Here is a 6,255-nt window from a genome sequence, read left to right on the forward strand (position 1 = left end):
GGCGGGGGGAGTGGGAAGGGTTGCGGGGACTGGGGCTGCGAGGGATGGGAGTAGGCTGGGGCAAACAACGCACCCGACCCGCAAGTTAACTGAGCCCCTGCCCGCCCTCCGCTCCGGCCTCGCAGCCCCCCAGGCCCCCAAAGCCGCCTCGCGCTCCAAGCGACAGCCCCACAGCCACCCCGGGAAGTGGTTGGGCGCGAGCCCCCAAACTCTGCGGAGCGCAGTTAACGCGTGTTTCCTGCCTCCCTCCCTCAAAGAGAGCCCAGAGCGCAGCGCCCAGCGCCCGCTGAGAGACCGACCCACTGACACCGACGACTCTCAAAATTTACCCGGGGATTCACCCCGCCGTTTCCCCTCCCGCACTAGTTTAACCCCGAGCCCCAGGGAACGTCTCAAAAGTCTACCCCAGGCACTGCCTAGGAGAACCGCGCCCCACTAAGTGCTTTCGGCTGGCACCACAAGAAGGTCTCACTTGGGCGATTCCCCTCCCTTGTCATTTCCTCCCCAAATCCATGAGCTTCCAGCCCGCTGAGCCCGAGTCCCTCCCCCGCGCGAAGCGGGCAGCGCGCCCAGCTCACCTTCTCCCCGGGCGCGGCGGCGGGGGCGGGAGCCCAGGGCGCGGGCGCCTGGTCGCGCCGGGTCACGGGTCGGCTCCCGCAGTCCCGGCGGCAGTTGGTCTAGTAGTTTCGGAAGCCCGGGCTCCGGCTCCGAGGTGAGCGAGTCTGCGTGAAGGGGAGCGAGCGACCGCGCTGTGCGTGCGCGCGTGAGAGTAAGAGGCGGGCGGGTCCCACACGCAGGCGGCGGCGGCGGCGAGGTCCCAGGCGGGGAGCCGGGAGGAGGAGGAAGCGGGTGCGAAGTAGTGGAGTTTAGGGCGCGTTGCCTGCACTTCCCCGGGAAGCTGGAACCAGGTGCGGCAGGGCGCGCTCCCGCGGCGCAGGCACGGCACGGGCAGCCGCCGGAACCCGAGTCCACGCAGTGCCCGGGCCCGCAGCCGCTCTGCGGGAGGAGGTGCGCATCCTCCTCGCCCCACGCGGGCACCAGCGCGGCCCCGGACTCTGAGCACCAAGGGGAGAGCCTCCGGTGTCCTCTGTGACAGCTCCTTGGGCAGCCTGCTCCCTCCCGATCTGCCCAAAAGAGCAAGTCAGTGCAGCTGGGATCTTCCCTTCCTGGGTCTCGGAGCCGCCGGTGCCAAGCGGTGCGGGCGCCCCGCTCCCCGCGGCTGGCGCTGTCACGGCCGCCGCCCGGCCCCCGGCGCGCCCGAGCCGGCAGCTGCCTCCCGGAGACGTGCCCAGCTGTGTGCGCGTGTGTGTGTCTAAGCGAATCTCTTCCCCTCCATCACTCGGGCACGCGGGAGGGACCCGGTCCCCGGCGGCCAGCTGCAGAGTGGCTGCCGGTCCACACCCTCCCAGCTCTCTCCCCACCCACCCCGCCCCTACTCCTCGCCCTCCGCCTCCTCCCCCTGCTCCTCCTCCAGCAGGCGCTCCCGAGCTCCCAAAGGCGGCGAGAAACCGCAGCGAAAGGGGCGGAGAAGGGTGGGGAAGGAAGCGCAGGTGTCTTCAGCCGAGAAAGCGGCGCACACACCGGAGCGGCTTGCTGCAAGGGGAGGGCAGGGCTTAGGCGGAGAAGGGGGAGGGAGGAGAGGATTTACACCGCGGCGGAGGTCCGGTGGCTGAGCCGCCGCCCGTCCCACCCAGGCGCGGGAGCCGCGGGCCGGTAGGGCGGTGGACAGGGGGATGCGCAGGGCAGCCCCGCCGACTGAGGTCGAAGCTTGGGGAACCCGCGGTAGTGACCAGGGCGACAGAACCTGGCAACTTAGAAGTCGGAAGGACCCAGTGTCTGAGGAGCTGAGACCGGTCTCTCTGGGGTGAGGGGCCTAGACGCGGAGCTTGGGGCACACACGTGTCCGGGGAGCTCGCGTGTGGCTCCAGGTTGCCAGGCAAGAGAGCTGGAGGCTGTGATGGGTCGGGCGGCGGCAGCGGCCGATCTCAGACTGCTGTGTGCATCCGGAGTCACAGGGGGCGATCACCGCCTAGCTGGGAAGCTGAGATCACCGCTCAGCCTTTTTTCGAGTCCAAATCCCAAACCCAAGAGGCACACTCGCCTTCCCAATTCAGTCTGCGACCCTCCTACCCTGGCACCCTGCAACACAGAGACCAGGGAACTCTAGGTGCTATTTACCAGATCGAAAGGATCCCACCTGATCTGAAACTGGGGTGTTGCTGCGTCTCTCTCAACCCTAGTCCCCTCCCTTAATATCTATGGCCACCCAACCAAAATTCCCCGGAAAGCTAATACCTTTCTTATTGATAAAGTATCTTCTCTCTGGAGTTTCCTTCAAAAAATAAATAAATAAATAACCCCCCCCCCTTTCTTTTGGCTGTTGAGGCATTAGGTCTCTTGTTAATTCCATAGTACAAATGAAACACACAAAAAAGTCTTAGTTGAGAATCACACGTTATTGCTTCTGATGGCTTGTCTGTTTTCAAATGACAGTCACAGAATGCAAAAGTTGAGTCAGCCTGGGGTAGAGAGGATTATCCTTGCAATTAGAGATCTGTTAGAATGATCACTGGCAACAACACTAGAAAGAACAGCGGTGCTTTCTCCATATCCATTTCTTTTTATTATGGTAATTTCACTCTTAATTCAGCAATCTGAAAATGAAAGGCTGGATGCAATTCACAAGGCACAATATTTCTAGATTCTCACTGAACAGCCGGCTCACCCCCTTTCCCAGGCTTACTCTTACCATCACTTTTAAAGCTCCTGAGCTCAGATCTCAAAGTGCACTTTATTTAAATTTCAGGATACAGCCTGAAGGACAAAGCTGCTAAGTTCTAGAAAGAGATAACTTAAATGTAAGTAAACTTATTTACCAACTACTCAGACAAAATCATAAGCTCAGCAGCAAAAACAGAATGTATATTGTTTAATATACTGAGCAGGAGGAAAAATGGCTGTTTGCCAGATATGTGATCCATTAACCTCTTTAGCTCATTGTTGGCAACAATAGCATACAATCACATTCTTATGTTTGAAAGACAAGGGATTGTTTTTTTTCCCCATCTCAAAATCACAATGCCACATTATAGTCTAAAAGAAACCTCAAACAATAAAAGCAGTAAGAAAGGAAGCAACACAATTGGCTTTTTCTCTGAACAAATGTTGCTGTTCTGTTTTTCTTAAGGGGAAAAATGCTGATAAGCAATAAAGTCCACAAAGGCATGACAATAGATTTTGAAGAATGCCTCACTCCATCTATCTGTCCTTTCAATTAGTAAACTTCATTTAAAATGTTTATGTTGTCTTTATATTGGTATTCATTCTTTTTCTTTCGTGCCAGGAAGATTACTGAGAAGGACAATGGGGTGAGATGAATCTGGTTTCTCATAATTCTGTCTTGCTTCAGGTTTATGTCTGGCAGGAGAGGAACACTCAGCAGCCTGTGCTTCTCAGCAAGCCTAACTTTCCCTCAGAGGATCCTTGGCTCAGTAGCTCATGGACGGATGGATGCACGGACGGCAAGATTGTCAAGTGAATTTGCCTAGCTTGTGCAAGATCACACCTGGGGCTGAGAGCAGCTATAGATCCAGAAATTGAGAAGTAAAGCTCTGGAAAGGGTTTCTACCTTGTCCATGGTTGGAGGATTAGATTGGGGTATTTGCACTTTTTTTTCTGTGCTGCTCTTCAGTTCCCACAGATATCCTGGCCTTCCTGCTTGCTGGTCGAAGTACGGAGGTGGGTGGTTGGGGTCTCACATATTCACTAGTTACATTTTGGCCCTGTGTTAAATTAAAACTAAACATCAAAGTGGCACATCCAAAAAACCTTTTCAAAATGCAGTTTTGAAAACAGTCATAGATTCTGGTTTGGTTTAGTCACCAAAGCCAAATAAAGCACACAATAATGAAAATATTTAGCTAATTAGAGTGACCATTTAGTAAAGAACTTTTTTCTGAGCATCATCACACTCCCTTGTCTCATAAAGAGGCAACGTTAAATATTGTTCAGCTTATAGTTTAAATGGAGGCTGATCCTCTCAGTTAAAGCATGGAAGTATTTGTCATTATTAGAAAAGGGGATAGCTGACCTATTTTCCAAAACCCATCTTTTTTTTTTTTTTTCAAGTAGCCAATTGCTGACATCTAGATTCAGTTGGATTAGCAAATACTCATTCAAAGAACCTCCCTATGTACCCACAGAGAAATGAAAAGATGAATAAAGGCTTGTCCTCATGGGCAAGCTCAGTAATCACTAGGGTTATAGGTCCAGTTGTGGCCTGGGGTCCTTCCCTTATATGGAAATGAGCCCCTGCACCCACATCTCCATACTCTATCACTGTACTTGAGTATCTCTTGTTTGAAAGTTGTGATTTTTGCATTGTGCTATGTTTAAGTGGTTAGAGTCCTGAAAGCGTAAGGTCATACATGATTGTAAGGGAAGCATTTCTTTTTTTTTAAGATTTTTTATTTATTTGAGAGAGAGAGTGAGAGAGAGGACGAAAGTGGGGTGAGGAGCAGAGGGAGAAGCAGACTCCCCACTGAGCAGGGAGCCTGATGCAGGGCTCAATCCCAGGACTCCAGGATCATGACTTGAGCCGAAGGCAGCCACTCAACTGACTGAGCCACCCAGGCGCCCTGGGAAGCATTTCTTATAGAAGAGGTAGTCCCACTATTCAGGTGTCACAGGCTATGAAGATGGTAAAGAGGACTTAACCTCTCTCTAGGTTTAGATTAGCGCTGGTCAATAGAACTGTGATGCGAGGCAGCATGCGAACCATACATGCAATTTCAAATAGACTATAGTTAAAGAAAATAAAAAGAAACAGGTGAAATTAATTTCAATAACGTATTTTATTTAAGCTTCAATATCTAAAATACTGCAATTTCAACATATGAGAAATAGAAAAGGTATTAATGAAATATTTCCCCCCTTGTTTTTGAATTATGATAGGTAGAATGGCTCCCATGCCCTGATCTCTGGAACCTGTGAATATGTGACATTAACATAGCAAAAGGGACTTTGCAGAGGTAATTAACTTTACAGACTTTAAAATAGGGAGATTATCCAGGATTGTTGGGGTGGACCCAATCTAATCACAAGAATTCTTTTTTCTTTTTTTTTTTAATCACAAGAGTTCTTAAAAGCAAGAAAAGATGTGAAAAAGAAGTCAGAGAAATTTAAAGCACGAGAAGGATTCAACATGCTGTGGCTGGTTTAAAGATGGAGGGACTGATATGACAAGGAATGCAGGGGGTCTTCAGGAGCTGAAAGAGGCTCCTCTCTGACAGGCAGGAAGAAAATGAGACCTGCCCTTACAACCAACCATAAGGAACTGAATTTGGCCAATAACCTGAATGATCGTGGAAGCAGATTCATCTCCGGAGAAGAATACAGCCCTACTGATACTTTGGGTTTAGCTGAGCCATGCTACACCACAGCTGTACCACAGAACTGTGAGAGAATAAATGGGTGTTTGATGTGACTTGGTTTATGGTGATTTTTTATAGCAGCCATGGAGAACTCAGACATGTACTCAATCTTGAAATCTGGTATGTACTTACCCTTACAGCCCATCTCAATTTGGTTGACCACATTTCAAGTATTCAATAGCCAGTATGGGGAATAGCTATCGTATTGGACAGTACAGGTCTAGACCAAGAGAAATCAAGATATTTAGGAAGTGCTAGGGTTGTAGGCCAAAGATCATGTTACTATGTGGAGAAAGAAAAGGAGCAAGGAAGGAAAGAATTTAGCAAGATCTCTCCTGATTCCCTATCTTTGTCCCACAGGAATGAGGTATTCTTGCTCTTATAGAAAACAGGCTAAATTTTACAAGTCATATTGTCAAAATCTATTATACTCTGATAATTTTGCTTTATTAATTGAGATTATTAAGATAGTCTTTATTGAATATTCCATCTTTGTCTCAGTCCAGTTTTGGAGCAATTTAGAGAAGTTGTTGCTTTCATTTGAGTCAATGCTTCAAGTAGATCATGAGTCATTTAATTCTAGTAGTATGGGTTGGGGAATGGTAGGCGAGAGTAACTGTGAAAGATCTCCAGGAGAAGAATTTGTGGCTTGATTAAGCATTCCTAGGAAGGTTGTTCCTCCCTACTGGGAAATTGCTTTCCAATATCAACCTTCTGAGGTCTGTGTTTTGTTTTTATCAATTGTTTTCCAATTCTAATTGCATCCCATGTTTAGTTTTCTAAAATCATCTTTTGCCGTCTTCATTAATAGGTAAGAATGTAA

At 49.6% G+C, this 6,255-nt stretch overlaps 1 long non-coding RNA gene across 3 annotated transcripts; it reads left to right on the forward strand.

The window, feature by feature from the left end:
• Nucleotides 1-562: 562 nt before the first annotated feature.
• Nucleotides 563-5,485, forward strand: LOC118000558. 3 transcript variants are annotated; one of them, XR_004676494.1, is made up of 5 exons: nucleotides 563-712; nucleotides 2,807-2,858; nucleotides 3,410-3,738; nucleotides 4,954-5,030; nucleotides 5,136-5,485. It is a non-coding gene; the product is annotated as an uncharacterized LOC118000558 (long non-coding RNA). The 3 variants fall into 3 exon arrangements; XR_004676493.1 differs by having other exon boundaries at nucleotides 3,410-3,657; XR_004676495.1 differs by lacking the exon at nucleotides 2,807-2,858 and having other exon boundaries at nucleotides 3,410-3,657.
• Nucleotides 5,486-6,255: the final 770 nt, after the last annotated feature.

The sequence above is a fragment of the Mirounga leonina genome, unplaced genomic scaffold, assembly GCF_011800145.1.
Source record: "Mirounga leonina isolate KUSES-001 unplaced genomic scaffold, KU_Mleo_1.0 Mir_53, whole genome shotgun sequence".
In the NCBI taxonomy this organism is placed as follows: Eukaryota; Metazoa; Chordata; class Mammalia; order Carnivora; family Phocidae; genus Mirounga; species Mirounga leonina.